Here is a 22,448-nt window from a genome sequence, read left to right as displayed (position 1 = left end):
TTTTGGTACATTTTTCTGCCCCGTCGGGCACCGCTCCCTCTATCTCTGTCTTTCTTGGCCACGTCTCGCCGGCCGGACCCCGTATCCCGTTGGAGGGATGGCTGCGGCCGAACGTGCCCGCTGACGGGGCTATTTTGGCTCGAAGCTGGAAAAATCGCTGCGAAAACTCTCCGGAAAGATACGGACGGCATGAGCCGAAGTTGCGGCGACCGGATGAAAGAAGGGAACGGGGGGCGGGGAAGGGATTTCGTACAAAAACGAAAAAGGGGTGCAACACGAGGACTTCCCAGGGGGTCACCCATCCTAGTACTACTCTCGCCCAAGCACGCTTAACTGCGGAGTTCTGATGGGATCCGGTGCATTAGTGCTGTTATGATCGCACCCGATAGGCACTCCGCTTTCAATTCTTTTGGTCCATTTTTCTGCCCCGTCGGGCACCGCTCCCTCTATCTCTGGCTTTCTTGGCCACGTCTCGCCGGCCGGACCCCGTATCCCGTTGGAGGGATGGCTGCGGCCGAACGTGCCCGCTGACGGGGCTATTTTGGCTCGCAGCTCGAAAAATCGCTGCGAAAACTCTCCGGGAAGATACGGACGGCATGAGCCGAAGTTGCGGCGACCGGATGAAAGAAGGGAACGGGGGGCGGGGAAGAGATTTCGTACAAAAACAAAAAAGGGGTGCAACACGAGGACTTCCCAGGGGGTCACCCATCCTAGTACTACTCTCGCCCAAGCACGCTTAACTGCGGAGTTCTGATGGGATCCGGTGCATTAGTGCTGGTATGATCGCACCCGATAGGCACTCCGCTTTCAATTCTTTTGGTACATTTTTCTGCCCCGTCGGGCACCGCTCCCTCTATCTCTGTCTTTCTTGGCCACGTCTCGCCGGCCGGACCCCGTATCCCGTTGGAGGGATGGCTGCGGCCGAACGTGCCCGCTGACGGGGCTATTTTGGCTCGCAGCTGGAAAAATCGCTGCGAAAACTCTCCGGGAAGATCCGGACGGCATGAGCCGAAGTTGCGGCGACCGGATGAAAGAAGGGAACGGGGGGCGGGGAAGGGATTTCGTACAAAAACGAAAAAGGGGTGCAACACGAGGACTTCCCAGGGGGTCACCCATCCTAGTACTACTCTCGCCCAAGCACGCTTAACTGCGGAGTTCTGATGGGATCCGGTGCATTAGTGCTGTTATGATCGCACCCGATAGGCACTCCGCTTTCAATTCTTTTGGTCCATTTTTCGGCCCCGTCGGGCACCGCTCCCTCTATCTCTGGCTTTCTTGGCCACGTCTCGCCGGCCGGACCCCGTATCCCGTTGGAGGGATGGCTGCGGCCGAACGTGCCCGCTGACGGGGCTATTTTGGCTCGAAGCTGGAAAAATCGCTGCGAAAACTCTCCGGGAAGATACGGACGGCATGAGCCGAAGTTGCGGCGACCGGATGAAAGAAGGGAACGGGGGGCGGGGAAGAGATTTCGTACAAAAACAAAAAAGGGGTGCAACACGAGGACTTCCCAGGGGGTCACCCATCCTAGTACTACTCTCGCCCAAGCACGCTTAACTGCGGAGTTCTGATGGGATCCGGTGCATTAGTGCTGGTATGATCGCACCCGATAGGCACTCCGCTTTCAATTCTTTTGGTACATTTTTCTGCCCCGTCGGGCACCGCTCCCTCTATCTCTGTCTTTCTTGGCCACGTCTCGCCGGCCGGACCCCGTATCCCGTTGGAGGGATGGCTGCGGCCGAACGTGCCCGCTGACGGGGCTATTTTGGCTCGCAGCTGGAAAAATCGCTGCGAAAACTCTCCGGGAAGATCCGGACGGCATGAGCCGAAGTTGCGGCGACCGGATGAAAGAAGGGAACGGGGGGCGGGGAAGGGATTTCGTACAAAAACGAAAAAGGGGTGCAACACGAGGACTTCCCAGGGGGTCACCCATCCTAGTACTACTCTCGCCCAAGCACGCTTAACTGCGGAGTTCTGATGGGATCCGGTGCATTAGTGCTGTTATGATCGCACCCGATAGGCACTCCGCTTTCAATTCTTTTGGTCCATTTTTCGGCCCCGTCGGGCACCGCTCCCTCTATCTCTGGCTTTCTTGGCCACGTCTCGCCGGCCGGACCCCGTATCCCGTTGGAGGGATGGCTGCGGCCGAACGTGCCCGCTGACGGGGCTATTTTGGCTCGAAGCTGGAAAAATCGCTGCGAAAACTCTCCGGGAAGATACGGACGGCATGAGCCGAAGTTGCGGCGACCGGATGAAAGAAGGGAACGGGGGGCGGGGAAGAGATTTCGTACAAAAACAAAAAAGGGGTGCAACACGAGGACTTCCCAGGGGGTCACCCATCCTAGTACTACTCTCGCCCAAGCACGCTTAACTGCGGAGTTCTGATGGGATCCGGTGCATTAGTGCTGGTATGATCGCACCCGATAGGCACTCCGCTTTCAATTCTTTTGGTACATTTTTCTGCCCCGTCGGGCACCGCTCCCTCTATCTCTGTCTTTCTTGGCCACGTCTCGCCGGCCGGACCCCGTATCCCGTTGGAGGGATGGCTGCGGCCGAACGTGCCCGCTGACGGGGCTATTTTGGCTCGAAGCTGGAAAAATCGCTGCGAAAACTCTCCGGAAAGATACGGACGGCATGAGCCGAAGTTGCGGCGACCGGATGAAAGAAGGGAACGGGGGGCGGGGAAGGGATTTCGTACAAAAACGAAAAAGGGGTGCAACACGAGGACTTCCCAGGGGGTCACCCATCCTAGTACTACTCTCGCCCAAGCACGCTTAACTGCGGAGTTCTGATGGGATCCGGTGCATTAGTGCTGTTATGATCGCACCCGATAGGCACTCCGCTTTCAATTCTTTTGGTCCATTTTTCTGCCCCGTCGGGCACCGCTCCCTCTATCTCTGGCTTTCTTGGCCACGTCTCGCCGGCCGGACCCCGTATCCCGTTGGAGGGATGGCTGCGGCCGAACGTGCCCGCTGACGGGGCTATTTTGGCTCGCAGCTCGAAAAATCGCTGCGAAAACTCTCCGGGAAGATACGGACGGCATGAGCCGAAGTTGCGGCGACCGGATGAAAGAAGGGAACGGGGGGCGGGGAAGAGATTTCGTACAAAAACAAAAAAGGGGTGCAACACGAGGACTTCCCAGGGGGTCACCCATCCTAGTACTACTCTCGCCCAAGCACGCTTAACTGCGGAGTTCTGATGGGATCCGGTGCATTAGTGCTGGTATGATCGCACCCGATAGGCACTCCGCTTTCAATTCTTTTGGTACATTTTTCTGCCCCGTCGGGCACCGCTCCCTCTATCTCTGTCTTTCTTGGCCACGTCTCGCCGGCCGGACCCCGTATCCCGTTGGAGGGATGGCTGCGGCCGAACGTGCCCGCTGACGGGGCTATTTTGGCTCGCAGCTGGAAAAATCGCTGCGAAAACTCTCCGGGAAGATCCGGACGGCATGAGCCGAAGTTGCGGCGACCGGATGAAAGAAGGGAACGGGGGGCGGGGAAGGGATTTCGTACAAAAACGAAAAAGGGGTGCAACACGAGGACTTCCCAGGGGGTCACCCATCCTAGTACTACTCTCGCCCAAGCACGCTTAACTGCGGAGTTCTGATGGGATCCGGTGCATTAGTGCTGTTATGATCGCACCCGATAGGCACTCCGCTTTCAATTCTTTTGGTCCATTTTTCGGCCCCGTCGGGCACCGCTCCCTCTATCTCTGGCTTTCTTGGCCACGTCTCGCCGGCCGGACCCCGTATCCCGTTGGAGGGATGGCTGCGGCCGAACGTGCCCGCTGACGGGGCTATTTTGGCTCGAAGCTGGAAAAATCGCTGCGAAAACTCTCCGGGAAGATACGGACGGCATGAGCCGAAGTTGCGGCGACCGGATGAAAGAAGGGAACGGGGGGCGGGGAAGAGATTTCGTACAAAAACAAAAAAGGGGTGCAACACGAGGACTTCCCAGGGGGTCACCCATCCTAGTACTACTCTCGCCCAAGCACGCTTAACTGCGGAGTTCTGATGGGATCCGGTGCATTAGTGCTGGTATGATCGCACCCGATAGGCACTCCGCTTTCAATTCTTTTGGTACATTTTTCTGCCCCGTCGGGCACCGCTCCCTCTATCTCTGTCTTTCTTGGCCACGTCTCGCCGGCCGGACCCCGTATCCCGTTGGAGGGATGGCTGCGGCCGAACGTGCCCGCTGACGGGGCTATTTTGGCTCGAAGCTGGAAAAATCGCTGCGAAAACTCTCCGGAAAGATACGGACGGCATGAGCCGAAGTTGCGGCGACCGGATGAAAGAAGGGAACGGGGGGCGGGGAAGGGATTTCGTACAAAAACGAAAAAGGGGTGCAACACGAGGACTTCCCAGGGGGTCACCCATCCTAGTACTACTCTCGCCCAAGCACGCTTAACTGCGGAGTTCTGATGGGATCCGGTGCATTAGTGCTGTTATGATCGCACCCGATAGGCACTCCGCTTTCAATTCTTTTGGTCCATTTTTCTGCCCCGTCGGGCACCGCTCCCTCTATCTCTGGCTTTCTTGGCCACGTCTCGCCGGCCGGACCCCGTATCCCGTTGGAGGGATGGCTGCGGCCGAACGTGCCCGCTGACGGGGCTATTTTGGCTCGCAGCTCGAAAAATCGCTGCGAAAACTCTCCGGGAAGATACGGACGGCATGAGCCGAAGTTGCGGCGACCGGATGAAAGAAGGGAACGGGGGGCGGGGAAGAGATTTCGTACAAAAACAAAAAAGGGGTGCAACACGAGGACTTCCCAGGGGGTCACCCATCCTAGTACTACTCTCGCCCAAGCACGCTTAACTGCGGAGTTCTGATGGGATCCGGTGCATTAGTGCTGGTATGATCGCACCCGATAGGCACTCCGCTTTCAATTCTTTTGGTACATTTTTCTGCCCCGTCGGGCACCGCTCCCTCTATCTCTGTCTTTCTTGGCCACGTCTCGCCGGCCGGACCCCGTATCCCGTTGGAGGGATGGCTGCGGCCGAACGTGCCCGCTGACGGGGCTATTTTGGCTCGAAGCTGGAAAAATCGCTGCGAAAACTCTCCGGGAAGATACGGACGGCATGAGCCGAAGTTGCGGCGACCGGATGAAAGAAGGGAACGGGGGGCGGGGAAGAGATTTCGTACAAAAACGAAAAAGGGGTGCAACACGAGGACTTCCCAGGGGGTCACCCATCCTAGTACTACTCTCGCCCAAGCACGCTTAACTGCGGAGTTCTGATGGGATCCGGTGCATTAGTGCTGGTATGATCGCACCCGATAGGCACTCCGCTTTCAATTCTTTTGGTACATTTTTCTGCCCCGTCGGGCACCGCTCCCTCTATCTCTGTCTTTCTTGGCCACGTCTCGCCGGCCGGACCCCGTATCCCGTTGGAGGGATGGCTGCGGCCGAACGTGCCCGCTGACGGGGCTATTTTGGCTCGAAGCTGGAAAAATCGCTGCGAAAACTCTCCGGAAAGATACGGACGGCATGAGCCGAAGTTGCGGCGACCGGATGAAAGAAGGGAACGGGGGGCGGGGAAGGGATTTCGTACAAAAACGAAAAAGGGGTGCAACACGAGGACTTCCCAGGGGGTCACCCATCCTAGTACTACTCTCGCCCAAGCACGCTTAACTGCGGAGTTCTGATGGGATCCGGTGCATTAGTGCTGTTATGATCGCACCCGATAGGCACTCCGCTTTCAATTCTTTTGGTCCATTTTTCTGCCCCGTCGGGCACCGCTCCCTCTATCTCTGGCTTTCTTGGCCACGTCTCGCCGGCCGGACCCCGTATCCCGTTGGAGGGATGGCTGCGGCCGAACGTGCCCGCTGACGGGGCTATTTTGGCTCGCAGCTCGAAAAATCGCTGCGAAAACTCTCCGGGAAGATACGGACGGCATGAGCCGAAGTTGCGGCGACCGGATGAAAGAAGGGAACGGGGGGCGGGGAAGAGATTTCGTACAAAAACAAAAAAGGGGTGCAACACGAGGACTTCCCAGGGGGTCACCCATCCTAGTACTACTCTCGCCCAAGCACGCTTAACTGCGGAGTTCTGATGGGATCCGGTGCATTAGTGCTGGTATGATCGCACCCGATAGGCACTCCGCTTTCAATTCTTTTGGTACATTTTTCTGCCCCGTCGGGCACCGCTCCCTCTATCTCTGTCTTTCTTGGCCACGTCTCGCCGGCCGGACCCCGTATCCCGTTGGAGGGATGGCTGCGGCCGAACGTGCCCGCTGACGGGGCTATTTTGGCTCGCAGCTGGAAAAATCGCTGCGAAAACTCTCCGGGAAGATCCGGACGGCATGAGCCGAAGTTGCGGCGACCGGATGAAAGAAGGGAACGGGGGGCGGGGAAGGGATTTCGTACAAAAACGAAAAAGGGGTGCAACACGAGGACTTCCCAGGGGGTCACCCATCCTAGTACTACTCTCGCCCAAGCACGCTTAACTGCGGAGTTCTGATGGGATCCGGTGCATTAGTGCTGGTATGATCGCACCCGATAGGCACTCCGCTTTCAATTCTTTTGGTCCATTTTTCTGCCCCGTCGGGCACTGCTCGCTCTATCTCTGGCTTTCTTGGCCACGTCTCGCCGGCCGGACCCCGTATCCCGTTGGAGGGATGGCTGCGGCCGAACGTGCCCGCTGACGGGGCTATTTTGGCTCGCAGCTCGAAAAATCGCTGCGAAAACTCTCCGGGAAGATACGGACGGCATGAGCCGAAGTTGCGGCGACCGGATGAAAGAAGGGAACGGGGGGCGGGGAAGAGATTTCGTACAAAAACAAAAAAGGGGTGCAACACGAGGACTTCCCAGGGGGTCACCCATCCTAGTACTACTCTCGCCCAAGCACGCTTAACTGCGGAGTTCTGATGGGATCCGGTGCATTAGTGCTGGTATGATCGCACCCGATAGGCACTCCGCTTTCAATTCTTTTGGTACATTTTTCTGCCCCGTCGGGCACCGCTCCCTCTATCTCTGTCTTTCTTGGCCACGTCTCGCCGGCCGGACCCCGTATCCCGTTGGAGGGATGGCTGCGGCCGAACGTGCCCGCTGACGGGGCTATTTTGGCTCGAAGCTGGAAAAATCGCTGCGAAAACTCTCCGGGAAGATACGGACGGCATGAGCCGAAGTTGCGGCGACCGGATGAAAGAAGGGAACGGGGGGCGGGGAAGAGATTTCGTACAAAAACGAAAAAGGGGTGCAACACGAGGACTTCCCAGGGGGTCACCCATCCTAGTACTACTCTCGCCCAAGCACGCTTAACTGCGGAGTTCTGATGGGATCCGGTGCATTAGTGCTGGTATGATCGCACCCGATAGGCACTCCGCTTTCAATTCTTTTGGTACATTTTTCTGCCCCGTCGGGCACCGCTCCCTCTATCTCTGTCTTTCTTGGCCACGTCTCGCCGGCCGGACCCCGTATCCCGTTGGAGGGATGGCTGCGGCCGAACGTGCCCGCTGACGGGGCTATTTTGGCTCGAAGCTGGAAAAATCGCTGCGAAAACTCTCCGGAAAGATACGGACGGCATGAGCCGAAGTTGCGGCGACCGGATGAAAGAAGGGAACGGGGGGCGGGGAAGGGATTTCGTACAAAAACGAAAAAGGGGTGCAACACGAGGACTTCCCAGGGGGTCACCCATCCTAGTACTACTCTCGCCCAAGCACGCTTAACTGCGGAGTTCTGATGGGATCCGGTGCATTAGTGCTGTTATGATCGCACCCGATAGGCACTCCGCTTTCAATTCTTTTGGTCCATTTTTCTGCCCCGTCGGGCACCGCTCCCTCTATCTCTGGCTTTCTTGGCCACGTCTCGCCGGCCGGACCCCGTATCCCGTTGGAGGGATGGCTGCGGCCGAACGTGCCCGCTGACGGGGCTATTTTGGCTCGCAGCTCGAAAAATCGCTGCGAAAACTCTCCGGGAAGATACGGACGGCATGAGCCGAAGTTGCGGCGACCGGATGAAAGAAGGGAACGGGGGGCGGGGAAGAGATTTCGTACAAAAACAAAAAAGGGGTGCAACACGAGGACTTCCCAGGGGGTCACCCATCCTAGTACTACTCTCGCCCAAGCACGCTTAACTGCGGAGTTCTGATGGGATCCGGTGCATTAGTGCTGGTATGATCGCACCCGATAGGCACTCCGCTTTCAATTCTTTTGGTACATTTTTCTGCCCCGTCGGGCACCGCTCCCTCTATCTCTGTCTTTCTTGGCCACGTCTCGCCGGCCGGACCCCGTATCCCGTTGGAGGGATGGCTGCGGCCGAACGTGCCCGCTGACGGGGCTATTTTGGCTCGCAGCTGGAAAAATCGCTGCGAAAACTCTCCGGGAAGATCCGGACGGCATGAGCCGAAGTTGCGGCGACCGGATGAAAGAAGGGAACGGGGGGCGGGGAAGGGATTTCGTACAAAAACGAAAAAGGGGTGCAACACGAGGACTTCCCAGGGGGTCACCCATCCTAGTACTACTCTCGCCCAAGCACGCTTAACTGCGGAGTTCTGATGGGATCCGGTGCATTAGTGCTGGTATGATCGCACCCGATAGGCACTCCGCTTTCAATTCTTTTGGTCCATTTTTCTGCCCCGTCGGGCACTGCTCGCTCTATCTCTGGCTTTCTTGGCCACGTCTCGCCGGCCGGACCCCGTATCCCGTTGGAGGGATGGCTGCGGCCGAACGTGCCCGCTGACGGGGCTATTTTGGCTCGAAGCTGGAAAAATCGCTGCGAAAACTCTCCGGAAAGATACGGACGGCATGAGCCGAAGTTGCGGCGACCGGATGAAAGAAGGGAACGGGGGGCGGGGAAGGGATTTCGTACAAAAACGAAAAAGGGGTGCAACACGAGGACTTCCCAGGGGGTCACCCATCCTAGTACTACTCTCGCCCAAGCACGCTTAACTGCGGAGTTCTGATGGGATCCGGTGCATTAGTGCTGTTATGATCGCACCCGATAGGCACTCCGCTTTCAATTCTTTTGGTCCATTTTTCGGCCCCGTCGGGCACCGCTCCCTCTATCTCTGGCTTTCTTGGCCACGTCTCGCCGGCCGGACCCCGTATCCCGTTGGAGGGATGGCTGCGGCCGAACGTGCCCGCTGACGGGGCTATTTTGGCTCGAAGCTGGAAAAATCGCTGCGAAAACTCTCCGGGAAGATACGGACGGCATGAGCCGAAGTTGCGGCGACCGGATGAAAGAAGGGAACGGGGGGCGGGGAAGAGATTTCGTACAAAAACAAAAAAGGGGTGCAACACGAGGACTTCCCAGGGGGTCACCCATCCTAGTACTACTCTCGCCCAAGCACGCTTAACTGCGGAGTTCTGATGGGATCCGGTGCATTAGTGCTGGTATGATCGCACCCGATAGGCACTCCGCTTTCAATTCTTTTGGTACATTTTTCGGCCCCGTCGGGCACCGCTCCCTCTATCTCTGTCTTTCTTGGCCACGTCTCGCCGGCCGGACCCCGTATCCCGTTGGAGGGATGGCTGCGGCCGAACGTGCCCGCTGACGGGGCTATTTTGGCTCGAAGCTGGAAAAATCGCTGCGAAAACTCTCCGGAAAGATACGGACGGCATGAGCCGAAGTTGCGGCGACCGGATGAAAGAAGGGAACGGGGGGCGGGGAAGGGATTTCGTACAAAAACGAAAAAGGGGTGCAACACGAGGACTTCCCAGGGGGTCACCCATCCTAGTACTACTCTCGCCCAAGCACGCTTAACTGCGGAGTTCTGATGGGATCCGGTGCATTAGTGCTGTTATGATCGCACCCGATAGGAACTCCGCTTTCAATTCTTTTGGTCCATTTTTCTGCCCCGTCGGGCACCGCTCCCTCTATCTCTGGCTTTCTTGGCCACGTCTCGCCGGCCGGACCCCGTATCCCGTTGGAGGGATGGCTGCGGCCGAACGTGCCCGCTGACGGGGCTATTTTGGCTCGAAGCTGGAAAAATCGCTGCGAAAACTCTCCGGGAAGATACGGACGGCATGAGCCGAAGTTGCGGCGACCGGATGAAAGAAGGGAACGGGGGGCGGGGAAGAGATTTCGTACAAAAACAAAAAAGGGGTGCAACACGAGGACTTCCCAGGGGGTCACCCATCCTAGTACTACTCTCGCCCAAGCACGCTTAACTGCGGAGTTCTGATGGGATCCGGTGCATTAGTGCTGGTATGATCGCACCCGATAGGCACTCCGCTTTCAATTCTTTTGGTACATTTTTCGGCCCCGTCGGGCACCGCTCCCTCTATCTCTGTCTTTCTTGGCCACGTCTCGCCGGCCGGACCCCGTATCCCGTTGGAGGGATGGCTGCGGCCGAACGTGCCCGCTGACGGGGCTATTTTGGCTCGCAGCTGGAAAAATCGCTGCGAAAACTCTCCGGGAAGATCCGGACGGCATGAGCCGAAGTTGCGGCGACCGGATGAAAGAAGGGAACGGGGGGCGGGGAAGGGATTTCGTACAAAAACGAAAAAGGGGTGCAACACGAGGACTTCCCAGGGGGTCACCCATCCTAGTACTACTCTCGCCCAAGCACGCTTAACTGCGGAGTTCTGATGGGATCCGGTGCATTAGTGCTGGTATGATCGCACCCGATAGGCACTCCGCTTTCAATTCTTTTGGTCCATTTTTCTGCCCCGTCGGGCACCGCTCCCTCTATCTCTGGCTTTCTTGGCCACGTCTCGCCGGCCGGACCCCGTATCCCGTTGGAGGGATGGCTGCGGCCGAACGTGCCCGCTGACGGGGCTATTTTGGCTCGAAGCTGGAAAAATCGCTGCGAAAACTCTCCGGGAAGATACGGACGGCATGAGCCGAAGTTGCGGCGACCGGATGAAAGAAGGGAACGGGGGGCGGGGAAGAGATTTCGTACAAAAACAAAAAAGGGGTGCAACACGAGGACTTCCCAGGGGGTCACCCATCCTAGTACTACTCTCGCCCAAGCACGCTTAACTGCGAGTTCTGATGGGATCCGGTGCATTAGTGCTGGTATGATCACACCCGATAGGCACTCCGCTTTCAATTCTTTTGGTACATTTTTCTGCCCCGTCGGGCACCGCTCCCTCTATCTCTGGCTTTCTTGGCCACGTCTCGCCGGCCGGACCCCGTATCCCGTTGGAGGGATGGCTGCGGCCGAACGTGCCCGCTGACGGGGCTATTTTGGCTCGAAGCTGGAAAAATCGCTGCGAAAACTCTCCGGAAAGATACGGACGGCATGAGCCGAAGTTGCGGCGACCGGATGAAAGAAGGGAACGGGGGGCGGGGAAGGGATTTCGTACAAAAACGAAAAAGGGGTGCAAGACGAGGACTTCCCAGGGGGTCACCCATCCTAGTACTACTCTCGCCCAAGCACGCTTAACTGCGGAGTTCTGATGGGATCCGGTGCATTAGTGCTGTTATGATCGCACCCGATAGGCACTCCGCTTTCAATTCTTTTGGTCCATTTTTCTGCCCCGTCGGGCACCGCTCCCTCTATCTCTGGCTTTCTTGGCCACGTCTCGCCGGCCGGACCCCGTATCCCGTTGGAGGGATGGCTGCGGCCGAACGTGCCCGCTGACGGGGCTATTTTGGCTCGAAGCTGGAAAAATCGCTGCGAAAACTCTCCGGGAAGATACGGACGGCATGAGCCGAAGTTGCGGCGACCGGATGAAAGAAGGGAACGGGGGGCGGGGAAGGGATTTCGTACAAAAACGAAAAAGGGGTGCAACACGAGGACTTCCCGGGGGTCACCCATCCTAGTACTACTCTCGCCCAAGCACGCTTAACTGCGGAGTTCTGATGGGATCCGGTGCATTAGTGCTGTTATGATCGCACCCGATAGGCACTCCGCTTTCAATTCTTTTGGTCCATTTTTCTGCCCCGTCGGGCACCGCTCCCTCTATCTCTGGCTTTCTTGGCCACGTCTCGCCGGCCGGACCCCGTATCCCGTTGGAGGGATGGCTGCGGCCGAACGTGCCCGCTGACGGGGCTATTTTGGCTCGAAGCTGGAAAAATCGCTGCGAAAACTCTCCGGGAAGATACGGACGGCATGAGCCGAAGTTGCGGCGACCGGATGAAAGAAGGGAACGGGGGGCGGGGAAGAGATTTCGTACAAAAACAAAAAAGGGGTGCAACACGAGGACTTCCCAGGGGGTCACCCATCCTAGTACTACTCTCGCCCAAGCACGCTTAACTGCGGAGTTCTGATGGGATCCGGTGCATTAGTGCTGGTATGATCGCACCCGATAGGCACTCCGCTTTCAATTCTTTTGGTACATTTTTCGGCCCCGTCGGGCACCGCTCCCTCTATCTCTGTCTTTCTTGGCCACGTCTCGCCGGCCGGACCCCGTATCCCGTTGGAGGGATGGCTGCGGCCGAACGTGCCCGCTGACGGGGCTATTTTGGCTCGAAGCTGGAAAAATCGCTGCGAAAACTCTCCGGGAAGATACGGACGGCATGAGCCGAAGTTGCGGCGACCGGATGAAAGAAGGGAACGGGGGGCGGGGAAGAGATTTCGTACAAAAACAAAAAAGGGGTGCAACACGAGGACTTCCCAGGGGGTCACCCATCCTAGTACTACTCTCGCCCAAGCACGCTTAACTGCGGAGTTCTGATGGGATCCGGTGCATTAGTGCTGGTATGATCGCACCCGATAGGCACTCCGCTTTCAATTCTTTTGGTACATTTTTCGGCCCCGTCGGGCACCGCTCCCTCTATCTCTGTCTTTCTTGGCCACGTCTCGCCGGCCGGACCCCGTATCCCGTTGGAGGGATGGCTGCGGCCGAACGTGCCCGCTGACGGGGCTATTTTGGCTCGCAGCTGGAAAAATCGCTGCGAAAACTCTCCGGGAAGATCCGGACGGCATGAGCCGAAGTTGCGGCGACCGGATGAAAGAAGGGAACGGGGGGCGGGGAAGGGATTTCGTACAAAAACGAAAAAGGGGTGCAACACGAGGACTTCCCAGGGGGTCACCCATCCTAGTACTACTCTCGCCCAAGCACGCTTAACTGCGGAGTTCTGATGGGATCCGGTGCATTAGTGCTGGTATGATCGCACCCGATAGGCACTCCGCTTTCAATTCTTTTGGTCCATTTTTCGGCCCCGTCGGGCACCGCTCCCTCTATCTCTGGCTTTCTTGGCCACGTCTCGCCGGCCGGACCCCGTATCCCGTTGGAGGGATGGCTGCGGCCGAACGTGCCCGCTGACGGGGCTATTTTGGCTCGAAGCTGGAAAAATCGCTGCGAAAACTCTCCGGGAAGATACGGACGGCATGAGCCGAAGTTGCGGCGACCGGATGAAAGAAGGGAACGGGGGGCGGGGAAGAGATTTCGTACAAAAACAAAAAAGGGGTGCAACACGAGGACTTCCCAGGGGGTCACCCATCCTAGTACTACTCTCGCCCAAGCACGCTTAACTGCGGAGTTCTGATGGGATCCGGTGCATTAGTGCTGGTATGATCGCACCCGATAGGCACTCCGCTTTCAATTCTTTTGGTACATTTTTCTGCCCCGTCGGGCACCGCTCCCTCTATCTCTGGCTTTCTTGGCCACGTCTCGCCGGCCGGACCCCGTATCCCGTTGGAGGGATGGCTGCGGCCGAACGTGCCCGCTGACGGGGCTATTTTGGCTCGAAGCTGGAAAAATCGCTGCGAAAACTCTCCGGGAAGATACGGACGGCATGAGCCGAAGTTGCGGCGACCGGATGAAAGAAGGGAACGGGGGGCGGGGAAGGGATTTCGTACAAAAACGAAAAAGGGGTGCAACACGAGGACTTCCCAGGGGGTCACCCATCCTAGTACTACTCTCGCCCAAGCACGCTTAACTGCGGAGTTCTGATGGGATCCGGTGCATTAGTGCTGTTATGATCGCACCCGATAGGCACTCCGCTTTCAATTCTTTTGGTCCATTTTTCTGCCCCGTCGGGCACCGCTCCCTCTATCTCTGGCTTTCTTGGCCACGTCTCGCCGGCCGGACCCCGTATCCCGTTGGAGGGATGGCTGCGGCCGAACGTGCCCGCTGACGGGGCTATTTTGGCTCGAAGCTGGAAAAATCGCTGCGAAAACTCTCCGGGAAGATACGGACGGCATGAGCCGAAGTTGCGGCGACCGGATGAAAGAAGGGAACGGGGGGCGGGGAAGAGATTTCGTACAAAAACAAGAAAGGGGTGCAACACGAGGACTTCCCAGGGGGTCACCCATCCTAGTACTACTCTCGCCCAAGCACGCTTAACTGCGGAGTTCTGATGGGATCCGGTGCATTAGTGCTGGTATGATCGCACCCGATAGGCACTCCGCTTTCAATTCTTTTGGTACATTTTTCTGCCCCGTCGGGCACCGCTCCCTCTATCTCTGTCTTTCTTGGCCACGTCTCGCCGGCCGGACCCCGTATCCCGTTGGAGGGATGGCTGCGGCCGAACGTGCCCGCTGACGGGGCTATTTTGGCTCGAAGCTGGAAAAATCGCTGCGAAAACTCTCCGGAAAGATACGGACGGCATGAGCCGAAGTTGCGGCGACCGGATGAAAGAAGGGAACGGGGGGCGGGGAAGGGATTTCGTACAAAAACGAAAAAGGGGTGCAACACGAGGACTTCCCAGGGGGTCACCCATCCTAGTACTACTCTCGCCCAAGCACGCTTAACTGCGGAGTTCTGATGGGATCCGGTGCATTAGTGCTGTTATGATCGCACCCGATAGGCACTCCGCTTTCAATTCTTTTGGTCCATTTTTCGGCCCCGTCGGGCACCGCTCCCTCTATCTCTGGCTTTCTTGGCCACGTCTCGCCGGCCGGACCCCGTATCCCGTTGGAGGGATGGCTGCGGCCGAACGTGCCCGCTGACGGGGCTATTTTGGCTCGAAGCTGGAAAAATCGCTGCGAAAACTCTCCGGGAAGATACGGACGGCATGAGCCGAAGTTGCGGCGACCGGATGAAAGAAGGGAACGGGGGGCGGGGAAGGGATTTCGTACAAAAACGAAAAAGGGGTGCAACACGAGGACTTCCCAGGGGGTCACCCATCCTAGTACTACTCTCGCCCAAGCACGCTTAACTGCGGAGTTCTGATGGGATCCGGTGCATTAGTGCTGTTATGATCGCACCCGATAGGCACTCCGCTTTCAATTCTTTTGGTCCATTTTTCGGCCCCGTCGGGCACCGCTCCCTCTATCTCTGGCTTTCTTGGCCACGTCTCGCCGGCCGGACCCCGTATCCCGTTGGAGGGATGGCTGCGGCCGAACGTGCCCGCTGACGGGGCTATTTTGGCTCGAAGCTGGAAAAATCGCTGCGAAAACTCTCCGGGAAGATACGGACGGCATGAGCCGAAGTTGCGGCGACCGGATGAAAGAAGGGAACGGGGGGCGGGGAAGAGATTTCGTACAAAAACAAAAAAGGGGTGCAACACGAGGACTTCCCAGGGGGTCACCCATCCTAGTACTACTCTCGCCCAAGCACGCTTAACTGCGGAGTTCTGATGGGATCCGGTGCATTAGTGCTGGTATGATCGCACCCGATAGGCACTCCGCTTTCAATTCTTTTGGTACATTTTTCGGCCCCGTCGGGCACCGCTCCCTCTATCTCTGTCTTTCTTGGCCACGTCTCGCCGGCCGGACCCCGTATCCCGTTGGAGGGATGGCTGCGGCCGAACGTGCCCGCTGACGGGGCTATTTTGGCTCGAAGCTGGAAAAATCGCTGCGAAAACTCTCCGGAAAGATACGGACGGCATGAGCCGAAGTTGCGGCGACCGGATGAAAGAAGGGAACGGGGGGCGGGGAAGGGATTTCGTACAAAAACGAAAAAGGGGTGCAACACGAGGACTTCCCAGGGGGTCACCCATCCTAGTACTACTCTCGCCCAAGCACGCTTAACTGCGGAGTTCTGATGGGATCCGGTGCATTAGTGCTGGTATGATCGCACCCGATAGGCACTCCGCTTTCAATTCTTTTGGTCCATTTTTCGGCCCCGTCGGGCACCGCTCGCTCTATCTCTGTCTTTCTTGGCCACGTCTCGCCGGCCGGACCCCGTATCTTGTTGGAGGGATGGCTGCGGCCGAACGTGCCCGCTGACGGGGCTATTTTGGCTCGAAGCTGGAAAAATCGCTGCGAAAACTCTCCGGGAAGATACGGACGGCATGAGCCGAAGTTGCGGCGACCGGATGAAAGAAGGGAACGGGGGGCGGGGAAGGGATTTCGTACAAAAACGAAAAAGGGGTGCAACACGAGGACTTCCCAGGGGGTCACCCATCCTAGTACTACTCTCGCCCAAGCACGCTTAACTGCGGAGTTCTGATGGGATCCGGTGCATTAGTGCTGTTATGATCGCACCCGATAGGCACTCCGCTTTCAATTCTTTTGGTCCATTTTTCGGCCCCGTCGGGCACCGCTCCCTCTATCTCTGGCTTTCTTGGCCACGTCTCGCCGGCCGGACCCCGTATCCCGTTGGAGGGATGGCTGCGGCCGAACGTGCCCGCTGACGGGGCTATTTTGGCTCGAAGCTGGAAAAATCGCTGCGAAAACTCTCCGGGAAGATACGGACGGCATGAGCCGAAGTTGCGGCGACCGGATGAAAGAAGGGAACGGGGGGCGGGGAAGAGATTTCGTACAAAAACAAAAAAGGGGTGCAACACGAGGACTTCCCAGGGGGTCACCCATCCTAGTACTACTCTCGCCCAAGCACGCTTAACTGCGGAGTTCTGATGGGATCCGGTGCATTAGTGCTGGTATGATCGCACCCGATAGGCACTCCGCTTTCAATTCTTTTGGTACATTTTTCGGCCCCGTCGGGCACCGCTCCCTCTATCTCTGTCTTTCTTGGCCACGTCTCGCCGGCCGGACCCCGTATCCCGTTGGAGGGATGGCTGCGGCCGAACGTGCCCGCTGACGGGGCTATTTTGGCTCGAAGCTGGAAAAATCGCTGCGAAAACTCTCCGGAAAGATACGGACGGCATGAGCCGAAGTTGCGGCGACCGGATGAAAGAAGGGAACGGGGGGCGGGGAAGGGATTTCGTACAAAAACGAAAAAGGGGTGCAACACGAGGACTTCCCAGGGGGTCACCCATCCTAGTACTACTCTCGCCCAAGCACGCTTAACTGCGGAGTTCTGATGGGATCCGGTGCATTAGTGCTGGTATGATCGCACCCGATAGGCACTCCGCTTTCAATTCTTTTGGTCCATTTTTCGGCCCCGTCGGGCACCGCTCCCTCTATCTCTGTCTTTCTTGGCCACGTCTCGCCGGCCGGACCCCGTATCCCGTTGGAGGGATGGCTGCGGCCGAACGTGCCCGCTGACGGGGCTATTTTGGCTCGAAGCTGGAAAAATCGCTGCGAAAACTCTCCGGAAAGATACGGACGGCATGAGCCGAAGTTGCGGCGACCGGATGAAAGAAGGGAACGGGGGGCGGGGAAGGGATTTCGTACAAAAACGAAAAAGGGGTGCAACACGAGGACTTCCCAGGGGGTCACCCATCCTAGTACTACTCTCGCCCAAGCACGCTTAACTGCGGAGTTCTGATGGGATCCGGTGCATTAGTGCTGGTATGATCGCACCCGATAGGCACTCCGCTTTCAATTCTTTTGGTCCATTTTTCGGCCCCGTCGGGCACCGCTCGCTCTATCTCTGTCTTTCTTGGCCACGTCTCGCCGGCCGGACCCCGTATCTTGTTGGAGGGATGGCTGCGGCCGAACGTGCCCGCTGACGGGGCTATTTTGGCTCGAAGCTGGAAAAATCGCTGCGAAAACTCTCCGGGAAGATACGGACGGCATGAGCCGAAGTTGCGGCGACCGGATGAAAGAAGGGAACGGGGGGCGGGGAAGGGATTTCGTACAAAAACGAAAAAGGGGTGCAACACGAGGACTTCCCAGGGGGTCACCCATCCTAGTACTACTCTCGCCCAAGCACGCTTAACTGCGGAGTTCTGATGGGATCCGGTGCATTAGTGCTGTTATGATCGCACCCGATAGGCACTCCGCTTTCAATTCTTTTGGTCCATTTTTCGGCCCCGTCGGGCACCGCTCCCTCTATCTCTGGCTTTCTTGGCCACGTCTCGCCGGCCGGACCCCGTATCCCGTTGGAGGGATGGCTGCGGCCGAACGTGCCCGCTGACGGGGCTATTTTGGCTCGAAGCTGGAAAAATCGCTGCGAAAACTCTCCGGGAAGATACGGACGGCATGAGCCGAAGTTGCGGCGACCGGATGAAAGAAGGGAACGGGGGGCGGGGAAGAGATTTCGTACAAAAACAAAAAAGGGGTGCAACACGAGGACTTCCCAGGGGGTCACCCATCCTAGTACTACTCTCGCCCAAGCACGCTTAACTGCGGAGTTCTGATGGGATCCGGTGCATTAGTGCTGGTATGATCGCACCCGATAGGCACTCCGCTTTCAATTCTTTTGGTACATTTTTCGGCCCCGTCGGGCACCGCTCCCTCTATCTCTGTCTTTCTTGGCCACGTCTCGCCGGCCGGACCCCGTATCCCGTTGGAGGGATGGCTGCGGCCGAACGTGCCCGCTGACGGGGCTATTTTGGCTCGAAGCTGGAAAAATCGCTGCGAAAACTCTCCGGAAAGATACGGACGGCATGAGCCGAAGTTGCGGCGACCGGATGAAAGAAGGGAACGGGGGGCGGGGAAGGGATTTCGTACAAAAACGAAAAAGGGGTGCAACACGAGGACTTCCCAGGGGGTCACCCATCCTAGTACTACTCTCGCCCAAGCACGCTTAACTGCGGAGTTCTGATGGGATCCGGTGCATTAGTGCTGGTATGATCGCACCCGATAGGCACTCCGCTTTCAATTCTTTTGGTCCATTTTTCGGCCCCGTCGGGCACCGCTCGCTCTATCTCTGTCTTTCTTGGCCACGTCTCGCCGGCCGGACCCCGTATCTTGTTGGAGGGATGGCTGCGGCCGAACGTGCCCGCTGACGGGGCTATTTTGGCTCGAAGCTGGAAAAATCGCTGCGAAAACTCTCCGGGAAGATACGGACGGCATGAGCCGAAGTTGCGGCGACCGGATGAAAGAAGGGAACGGGGGGCGGGGAAGGGATTTCGTACAAAAACGAAAAAGGGGTGCAACACGAGGACTTCCCAGGGGGTCACCCATCCTAGTACTACTCTCGCCCAAGCACGCTTAACTGCGGAGTTCTGATGGGATCCGGTGCATTAGTGCTGGTATGATCGCACCCGATAGGCACTCCGCTTTCAATTCTTTTGGTCCATTTTTCTGCCCCGTCGGGCACCGCTCGCTCTATCTCTGGCTTTCTTGGCCACGTCTCGCCGGCCGGACCCCGTATCCCGTTGGAGGGATGGCTACGGCCGAGAGTGCCCGCTGAAGGGGGCTATTTTGGCTCGCAGCTCGAAAAATCGCTGCGAAAACTCTCCGGGAAGATACGGACGGAATGAGCCGAAGTTGCGGCGACCGGATGAAAGAAGGGAACGGGGGGCGGGGAAGGGATTTCGTACAAAAACGAAAAAGGGGTGCAACACGAGGACTTCCCAGGGGGTCACCCATCCTAGTACTACTCTCGCCCAAGCACGCTTAACTGCGGAGTTCTGATGGGATCCGGTGCATTAGTGCTGGTATGATCGCACCCGATAGGCACTCCGCTTTCAATTCTTTTGGTACATTTTTCGGCCCCGTCGGGCACCGCTCCCTCTATCTCTGTCTTTCTTGGCCACGTCTCGCCGGCCGGACCCCGTATCCCGTTGGAGGGATGGCTGCGGCCGAACGTGCCCGCTGACGGGGCTATTTTGGCTCGAAGCTGGAAAAATCGCTGCGAAAACTCTCCGGAAAGATACGGACGGCATGAGCCGAAGTTGCGGCGACCGGATGAAAGAAGGGAACGGGGGGCGGGGAAGGGATTTCGTACAAAAACGAAAAAGGGGTGCAACACGAGGACTTCCCAGGGGGTCACCCATCCTAGTACTACTCTCGCCCAAGCACGCTTAACTGCGGAGTTCTGATGGGATCCGGTGCATTAGTGCTGGTATGATCGCACCCGATAGGCACTCCGCTTTCAATTCTTTTGGTCCATTTTTCGGCCCCGTCGGGCACCGCTCGCTCTATCTCTGTCTTTCTTGGCCACGTCTCGCCGGCCGGACCCCGTATCTTGTTGGAGGGATGGCTGCGGCCGAACGTGCCCGCTGACGGGGCTATTTTGGCTCGAAGCTGGAAAAATCGCTGCGAAAACTCTCCGGGAAGATACGGACGGCATGAGCCGAAGTTGCGGCGACCGGATGAAAGAAGGGAACGGGGGGCGGGGAAGGGATTTCGTACAAAAACGAAAAAGGGGTGCAACACGAGGACTTCCCAGGGGGTCACCCATCCTAGTACTACTCTCGCCCAAGCACGCTTAACTGCGGAGTTCTGATGGGATCCGGTGCATTAGTGCTGGTATGATCGCACCCGATAGGCACTCCGCTTTCAATTCTTTTGGTCCATTTTTCTGCCCCGTCGGGCACCGCTCGCTCTATCTCTGGCTTTCTTGGCCACGTCTCGCCGGCCGGACCCCGTATCCCGTTGGAGGGATGGCTACGGCCGAGAGTGCCCGCTGAAGGGGGCTATTTTGGCTCGCAGCTCGAAAAATCGCTGCGAAAACTCTCCGGGAAGATACGGACGGAATGAGCCGAAGTTGCGGCGACCGGATGAAAGAAGGGAACGGGGGGCGGGGAAGGGATTTCGTACAAAAACGAAAAAGGGGTGCAACACGAGGACTTCCCAGGGGGTCACCCATCCTAGTACTACTCTCGCCCAAGCACGCTTAACTGCGGAGTTCTGATGGGATCCGGTGCATTAGTGCTGGTATGATCGCACCCGATAGGCACTCCGCTTTCAATTCTTTTGGTCCATTTTTCTGCCCCGTCGGGCACTGCTCGCTCTATCTCTGGCTTTCTTGGCCACGTCTCGCCGGCCGGACCCCGTATCCCGTTGGAGGGATGGCTGCGGCCGAGAGTGCCCGCTGAAGGGGGCTATTTTGGCTCGCAGCTCGAAAAATCGCTGCGAAAACTCTCCGGGAAGATACGGACGGCATGAGCCGAAGTTGCGGCGACCGGATGAAAGAAGGGAACGGGGGGCGGGGAAGGGATTTCGTACAAAAACGAAAAAGGGGTGCAACACGAGGACTTCCCAGGGGGTCACCCATCCTAGTACTACTCTCGCCCAAGCACGCTTAACTGCGGAGTTCTGATGGGATCCGGTGCATTAGTGCTGTTATGATCGCACCCGATAGGCACTCCGCTTTCAATTCTTTTGGTCCATTTTTCGGCCCCGTCGGGCACCGCTCCCTCTATCTCTGGCTTTCTTGGCCACGTCTCGCCGGCCGGACCCCGTATCCCGTTGGAGGGATGGCTGCGGCCGAACGTGCCCGCTGACGGGGCTATTTTGGCTCGAAGCTGGAAAAATCGCTGCGAAAACTCTCCGGGAAGATACGGACGGCATGAGCCGAAGTTGCGGCGACCGGATGAAAGAAGGGAACGGGGGGCGGGGAAGGGATTTCGTACAAAAACAAAAAAGGGGTGCAACACGAGGACTTCCCAGGGGGTCACCCATCCTAGTACTACTCTCGCCCAAGCACGCTTAACTGCGGAGTTCTGATGGGATCCGGTGCATTAGTGCTGGTATGATCGCACCCGATAGGCACTCCGCTTTCAATTCTTTTGGTCCATTTTTCGGCCCCGTCGGGCACCGCTCCCTCTATCTCTGGCTTTCTTGGCCACGTCTCGCCGGCCGGACCCCGTATCCCGTTGGAGGGATGGCTGCGGCCGAACGTGCCCGCTGACGGGGCTATTTTGGCTCGAAGCTGGAAAAATCGCTGCGAAAACTCTCCGGGAAGATACGGACGGCATGAGCCGAAGTTGCGGCGACCGGATGAAAGAAGGGAACGGGGGGCGGGGAAGAGATTTCGTACAAAAACAAAAAAGGGGTGCAACACGAGGACTTCCCAGGGGGTCACCCATCCTAGTACTACTCTCGCCCAAGCACGCTTAACTGCGGAGTTCTGATGGGATCCGGTGCATTAGTGCTGGTATGATCGCACCCGATAGGCACTCCGCTTTCAATTCTTTTGGTACATTTTTCGGCCCCGTCGGGCACCGCTCCCTCTATCTCTGTCTTTCTTGGCCACGTCTCGCCGGCCGGACCCCGTATCCCGTTGGAGGGATGGCTGCGGCCGAACGTGCCCGCTGACGGGGCTATTTTGGCTCGAAGCTGGAAAAATCGCTGCGAAAACTCTCCGGAAAGATACGGACGGCATGAGCCGAAGTTGCGGCGACCGGATGAAAGAAGGGAACGGGGGGCGGGGAAGGGATTTCGTACAAAAACGAAAAAGGGGTGCAACACGAGGACTTCCCAGGGGGTCACCCATCCTAGTACTACTCTCGCCCAAGCACGCTTAACTGCGGAGTTCTGATGGGATCCGGTGCATTAGTGCTGGTATGATCGCACCCGATAGGCACTCCGCTTTCAATTCTTTTGGTCCATTTTTCGGCCCCGTCGGGCACCGCTCGCTCTATCTCTGTCTTTCTTGGCCAC

General features: G+C 57.8%; 55 non-coding genes across 55 annotated transcripts; all 55 read right to left on the bottom strand.

Annotated features, from left to right (window-relative positions):
• Positions 1-265: 265 nt before the first annotated feature.
• Positions 266-384, bottom strand: LOC131305496 (5S ribosomal RNA). The gene has a single exon (XR_009193075.1). It is a non-coding gene; the product is annotated as a 5S ribosomal RNA (ribosomal RNA).
• Positions 385-672: 288 nt separating this feature from the next.
• Positions 673-791, bottom strand: LOC131306042 (5S ribosomal RNA). The gene has a single exon (XR_009193595.1). It is a non-coding gene; the product is annotated as a 5S ribosomal RNA (ribosomal RNA).
• Positions 792-1,079: 288 nt separating this feature from the next.
• Positions 1,080-1,198, bottom strand: LOC131305495 (5S ribosomal RNA). The gene has a single exon (XR_009193074.1). It is a non-coding gene; the product is annotated as a 5S ribosomal RNA (ribosomal RNA).
• Positions 1,199-1,486: 288 nt separating this feature from the next.
• On the bottom strand, positions 1,487-1,605 carry LOC131306040 (5S ribosomal RNA). Its single transcript, XR_009193593.1, has one exon. It is a non-coding gene; the product is annotated as a 5S ribosomal RNA (ribosomal RNA).
• Positions 1,606-1,893: 288 nt separating this feature from the next.
• LOC131305493 (5S ribosomal RNA) lies at positions 1,894-2,012 on the bottom strand. The gene has a single exon (XR_009193072.1). It is a non-coding gene; the product is annotated as a 5S ribosomal RNA (ribosomal RNA).
• A 288-nt stretch (positions 2,013-2,300) lies between these two features.
• On the bottom strand, positions 2,301-2,419 carry LOC131306039 (5S ribosomal RNA). Its single transcript, XR_009193592.1, has one exon. It is a non-coding gene; the product is annotated as a 5S ribosomal RNA (ribosomal RNA).
• Positions 2,420-2,707: 288 nt separating this feature from the next.
• Positions 2,708-2,826, bottom strand: LOC131305492 (5S ribosomal RNA). Its single transcript, XR_009193071.1, has one exon. It is a non-coding gene; the product is annotated as a 5S ribosomal RNA (ribosomal RNA).
• Positions 2,827-3,114: 288 nt separating this feature from the next.
• LOC131306038 (5S ribosomal RNA) lies at positions 3,115-3,233 on the bottom strand. Its single transcript, XR_009193591.1, has one exon. It is a non-coding gene; the product is annotated as a 5S ribosomal RNA (ribosomal RNA).
• Positions 3,234-3,521: 288 nt separating this feature from the next.
• On the bottom strand, positions 3,522-3,640 carry LOC131305491 (5S ribosomal RNA). The gene has a single exon (XR_009193070.1). It is a non-coding gene; the product is annotated as a 5S ribosomal RNA (ribosomal RNA).
• Positions 3,641-3,928: 288 nt separating this feature from the next.
• On the bottom strand, positions 3,929-4,047 carry LOC131306037 (5S ribosomal RNA). Its single transcript, XR_009193590.1, has one exon. It is a non-coding gene; the product is annotated as a 5S ribosomal RNA (ribosomal RNA).
• Positions 4,048-4,335: 288 nt separating this feature from the next.
• LOC131305490 (5S ribosomal RNA) lies at positions 4,336-4,454 on the bottom strand. The gene has a single exon (XR_009193069.1). It is a non-coding gene; the product is annotated as a 5S ribosomal RNA (ribosomal RNA).
• Positions 4,455-4,742: 288 nt separating this feature from the next.
• Positions 4,743-4,861, bottom strand: LOC131306036 (5S ribosomal RNA). Its single transcript, XR_009193589.1, has one exon. It is a non-coding gene; the product is annotated as a 5S ribosomal RNA (ribosomal RNA).
• A 288-nt stretch (positions 4,862-5,149) lies between these two features.
• On the bottom strand, positions 5,150-5,268 carry LOC131306035 (5S ribosomal RNA). Its single transcript, XR_009193588.1, has one exon. It is a non-coding gene; the product is annotated as a 5S ribosomal RNA (ribosomal RNA).
• Positions 5,269-5,556: 288 nt separating this feature from the next.
• On the bottom strand, positions 5,557-5,675 carry LOC131305488 (5S ribosomal RNA). The gene has a single exon (XR_009193068.1). It is a non-coding gene; the product is annotated as a 5S ribosomal RNA (ribosomal RNA).
• A 288-nt stretch (positions 5,676-5,963) lies between these two features.
• On the bottom strand, positions 5,964-6,082 carry LOC131306034 (5S ribosomal RNA). Its single transcript, XR_009193587.1, has one exon. It is a non-coding gene; the product is annotated as a 5S ribosomal RNA (ribosomal RNA).
• A 288-nt stretch (positions 6,083-6,370) lies between these two features.
• On the bottom strand, positions 6,371-6,489 carry LOC131306033 (5S ribosomal RNA). Its single transcript, XR_009193586.1, has one exon. It is a non-coding gene; the product is annotated as a 5S ribosomal RNA (ribosomal RNA).
• A 288-nt stretch (positions 6,490-6,777) lies between these two features.
• LOC131306032 (5S ribosomal RNA) lies at positions 6,778-6,896 on the bottom strand. The gene has a single exon (XR_009193585.1). It is a non-coding gene; the product is annotated as a 5S ribosomal RNA (ribosomal RNA).
• Positions 6,897-7,184: 288 nt separating this feature from the next.
• On the bottom strand, positions 7,185-7,303 carry LOC131306030 (5S ribosomal RNA). Its single transcript, XR_009193584.1, has one exon. It is a non-coding gene; the product is annotated as a 5S ribosomal RNA (ribosomal RNA).
• Positions 7,304-7,591: 288 nt separating this feature from the next.
• On the bottom strand, positions 7,592-7,710 carry LOC131305487 (5S ribosomal RNA). Its single transcript, XR_009193067.1, has one exon. It is a non-coding gene; the product is annotated as a 5S ribosomal RNA (ribosomal RNA).
• A 288-nt stretch (positions 7,711-7,998) lies between these two features.
• Positions 7,999-8,117, bottom strand: LOC131306028 (5S ribosomal RNA). Its single transcript, XR_009193582.1, has one exon. It is a non-coding gene; the product is annotated as a 5S ribosomal RNA (ribosomal RNA).
• Positions 8,118-8,405: 288 nt separating this feature from the next.
• LOC131306027 (5S ribosomal RNA) lies at positions 8,406-8,524 on the bottom strand. The gene has a single exon (XR_009193581.1). It is a non-coding gene; the product is annotated as a 5S ribosomal RNA (ribosomal RNA).
• A 288-nt stretch (positions 8,525-8,812) lies between these two features.
• On the bottom strand, positions 8,813-8,931 carry LOC131305486 (5S ribosomal RNA). The gene has a single exon (XR_009193066.1). It is a non-coding gene; the product is annotated as a 5S ribosomal RNA (ribosomal RNA).
• Positions 8,932-9,219: 288 nt separating this feature from the next.
• Positions 9,220-9,338, bottom strand: LOC131306026 (5S ribosomal RNA). Its single transcript, XR_009193580.1, has one exon. It is a non-coding gene; the product is annotated as a 5S ribosomal RNA (ribosomal RNA).
• Positions 9,339-9,626: 288 nt separating this feature from the next.
• LOC131305485 (5S ribosomal RNA) lies at positions 9,627-9,745 on the bottom strand. Its single transcript, XR_009193065.1, has one exon. It is a non-coding gene; the product is annotated as a 5S ribosomal RNA (ribosomal RNA).
• A 288-nt stretch (positions 9,746-10,033) lies between these two features.
• On the bottom strand, positions 10,034-10,152 carry LOC131306025 (5S ribosomal RNA). The gene has a single exon (XR_009193579.1). It is a non-coding gene; the product is annotated as a 5S ribosomal RNA (ribosomal RNA).
• Positions 10,153-10,440: 288 nt separating this feature from the next.
• LOC131306024 (5S ribosomal RNA) lies at positions 10,441-10,559 on the bottom strand. The gene has a single exon (XR_009193576.1). It is a non-coding gene; the product is annotated as a 5S ribosomal RNA (ribosomal RNA).
• Positions 10,560-10,847: 288 nt separating this feature from the next.
• On the bottom strand, positions 10,848-10,965 carry LOC131305693 (5S ribosomal RNA). Its single transcript, XR_009193264.1, has one exon. It is a non-coding gene; the product is annotated as a 5S ribosomal RNA (ribosomal RNA).
• Positions 10,966-11,253: 288 nt separating this feature from the next.
• On the bottom strand, positions 11,254-11,372 carry LOC131305562 (5S ribosomal RNA). Its single transcript, XR_009193138.1, has one exon. It is a non-coding gene; the product is annotated as a 5S ribosomal RNA (ribosomal RNA).
• A 288-nt stretch (positions 11,373-11,660) lies between these two features.
• On the bottom strand, positions 11,661-11,778 carry LOC131305688 (5S ribosomal RNA). Its single transcript, XR_009193259.1, has one exon. It is a non-coding gene; the product is annotated as a 5S ribosomal RNA (ribosomal RNA).
• A 288-nt stretch (positions 11,779-12,066) lies between these two features.
• On the bottom strand, positions 12,067-12,185 carry LOC131306023 (5S ribosomal RNA). The gene has a single exon (XR_009193575.1). It is a non-coding gene; the product is annotated as a 5S ribosomal RNA (ribosomal RNA).
• Positions 12,186-12,473: 288 nt separating this feature from the next.
• On the bottom strand, positions 12,474-12,592 carry LOC131306022 (5S ribosomal RNA). The gene has a single exon (XR_009193574.1). It is a non-coding gene; the product is annotated as a 5S ribosomal RNA (ribosomal RNA).
• Positions 12,593-12,880: 288 nt separating this feature from the next.
• Positions 12,881-12,999, bottom strand: LOC131306021 (5S ribosomal RNA). The gene has a single exon (XR_009193573.1). It is a non-coding gene; the product is annotated as a 5S ribosomal RNA (ribosomal RNA).
• A 288-nt stretch (positions 13,000-13,287) lies between these two features.
• Positions 13,288-13,406, bottom strand: LOC131306019 (5S ribosomal RNA). The gene has a single exon (XR_009193572.1). It is a non-coding gene; the product is annotated as a 5S ribosomal RNA (ribosomal RNA).
• Positions 13,407-13,694: 288 nt separating this feature from the next.
• On the bottom strand, positions 13,695-13,813 carry LOC131305484 (5S ribosomal RNA). Its single transcript, XR_009193064.1, has one exon. It is a non-coding gene; the product is annotated as a 5S ribosomal RNA (ribosomal RNA).
• A 288-nt stretch (positions 13,814-14,101) lies between these two features.
• On the bottom strand, positions 14,102-14,220 carry LOC131306018 (5S ribosomal RNA). The gene has a single exon (XR_009193571.1). It is a non-coding gene; the product is annotated as a 5S ribosomal RNA (ribosomal RNA).
• A 288-nt stretch (positions 14,221-14,508) lies between these two features.
• LOC131305483 (5S ribosomal RNA) lies at positions 14,509-14,627 on the bottom strand. Its single transcript, XR_009193063.1, has one exon. It is a non-coding gene; the product is annotated as a 5S ribosomal RNA (ribosomal RNA).
• Positions 14,628-14,915: 288 nt separating this feature from the next.
• Positions 14,916-15,034, bottom strand: LOC131305481 (5S ribosomal RNA). The gene has a single exon (XR_009193061.1). It is a non-coding gene; the product is annotated as a 5S ribosomal RNA (ribosomal RNA).
• Positions 15,035-15,322: 288 nt separating this feature from the next.
• LOC131306016 (5S ribosomal RNA) lies at positions 15,323-15,441 on the bottom strand. Its single transcript, XR_009193569.1, has one exon. It is a non-coding gene; the product is annotated as a 5S ribosomal RNA (ribosomal RNA).
• Positions 15,442-15,729: 288 nt separating this feature from the next.
• LOC131306015 (5S ribosomal RNA) lies at positions 15,730-15,848 on the bottom strand. Its single transcript, XR_009193568.1, has one exon. It is a non-coding gene; the product is annotated as a 5S ribosomal RNA (ribosomal RNA).
• Positions 15,849-16,136: 288 nt separating this feature from the next.
• LOC131305480 (5S ribosomal RNA) lies at positions 16,137-16,255 on the bottom strand. The gene has a single exon (XR_009193060.1). It is a non-coding gene; the product is annotated as a 5S ribosomal RNA (ribosomal RNA).
• Positions 16,256-16,543: 288 nt separating this feature from the next.
• Positions 16,544-16,662, bottom strand: LOC131306014 (5S ribosomal RNA). Its single transcript, XR_009193567.1, has one exon. It is a non-coding gene; the product is annotated as a 5S ribosomal RNA (ribosomal RNA).
• A 288-nt stretch (positions 16,663-16,950) lies between these two features.
• Positions 16,951-17,069, bottom strand: LOC131306013 (5S ribosomal RNA). The gene has a single exon (XR_009193566.1). It is a non-coding gene; the product is annotated as a 5S ribosomal RNA (ribosomal RNA).
• A 288-nt stretch (positions 17,070-17,357) lies between these two features.
• On the bottom strand, positions 17,358-17,476 carry LOC131306012 (5S ribosomal RNA). Its single transcript, XR_009193565.1, has one exon. It is a non-coding gene; the product is annotated as a 5S ribosomal RNA (ribosomal RNA).
• Positions 17,477-17,764: 288 nt separating this feature from the next.
• On the bottom strand, positions 17,765-17,883 carry LOC131305479 (5S ribosomal RNA). The gene has a single exon (XR_009193059.1). It is a non-coding gene; the product is annotated as a 5S ribosomal RNA (ribosomal RNA).
• Positions 17,884-18,171: 288 nt separating this feature from the next.
• On the bottom strand, positions 18,172-18,290 carry LOC131306011 (5S ribosomal RNA). The gene has a single exon (XR_009193564.1). It is a non-coding gene; the product is annotated as a 5S ribosomal RNA (ribosomal RNA).
• Positions 18,291-18,578: 288 nt separating this feature from the next.
• LOC131306010 (5S ribosomal RNA) lies at positions 18,579-18,697 on the bottom strand. The gene has a single exon (XR_009193563.1). It is a non-coding gene; the product is annotated as a 5S ribosomal RNA (ribosomal RNA).
• Positions 18,698-18,985: 288 nt separating this feature from the next.
• On the bottom strand, positions 18,986-19,104 carry LOC131306009 (5S ribosomal RNA). The gene has a single exon (XR_009193562.1). It is a non-coding gene; the product is annotated as a 5S ribosomal RNA (ribosomal RNA).
• Positions 19,105-19,393: 289 nt separating this feature from the next.
• On the bottom strand, positions 19,394-19,512 carry LOC131306008 (5S ribosomal RNA). Its single transcript, XR_009193561.1, has one exon. It is a non-coding gene; the product is annotated as a 5S ribosomal RNA (ribosomal RNA).
• Positions 19,513-19,800: 288 nt separating this feature from the next.
• On the bottom strand, positions 19,801-19,919 carry LOC131306007 (5S ribosomal RNA). The gene has a single exon (XR_009193560.1). It is a non-coding gene; the product is annotated as a 5S ribosomal RNA (ribosomal RNA).
• A 288-nt stretch (positions 19,920-20,207) lies between these two features.
• Positions 20,208-20,326, bottom strand: LOC131306005 (5S ribosomal RNA). The gene has a single exon (XR_009193558.1). It is a non-coding gene; the product is annotated as a 5S ribosomal RNA (ribosomal RNA).
• A 289-nt stretch (positions 20,327-20,615) lies between these two features.
• LOC131306004 (5S ribosomal RNA) lies at positions 20,616-20,734 on the bottom strand. The gene has a single exon (XR_009193557.1). It is a non-coding gene; the product is annotated as a 5S ribosomal RNA (ribosomal RNA).
• Positions 20,735-21,023: 289 nt separating this feature from the next.
• LOC131305478 (5S ribosomal RNA) lies at positions 21,024-21,142 on the bottom strand. The gene has a single exon (XR_009193058.1). It is a non-coding gene; the product is annotated as a 5S ribosomal RNA (ribosomal RNA).
• A 288-nt stretch (positions 21,143-21,430) lies between these two features.
• Positions 21,431-21,549, bottom strand: LOC131306003 (5S ribosomal RNA). The gene has a single exon (XR_009193556.1). It is a non-coding gene; the product is annotated as a 5S ribosomal RNA (ribosomal RNA).
• Positions 21,550-21,837: 288 nt separating this feature from the next.
• Positions 21,838-21,956, bottom strand: LOC131306002 (5S ribosomal RNA). The gene has a single exon (XR_009193555.1). It is a non-coding gene; the product is annotated as a 5S ribosomal RNA (ribosomal RNA).
• Positions 21,957-22,244: 288 nt separating this feature from the next.
• On the bottom strand, positions 22,245-22,363 carry LOC131306001 (5S ribosomal RNA). The gene has a single exon (XR_009193554.1). It is a non-coding gene; the product is annotated as a 5S ribosomal RNA (ribosomal RNA).
• Between the last annotated feature and the right edge of the window lie 85 nt (positions 22,364-22,448).

Source organism: Rhododendron vialii, chromosome 10a (genome assembly GCF_030253575.1).
Source record: "Rhododendron vialii isolate Sample 1 chromosome 10a, ASM3025357v1".
Lineage (NCBI taxonomy): Eukaryota > Viridiplantae > Streptophyta > Magnoliopsida > Ericales > Ericaceae > Rhododendron > Rhododendron vialii.
This window is presented reverse-complemented; position numbering and strand designations above follow the sequence as displayed.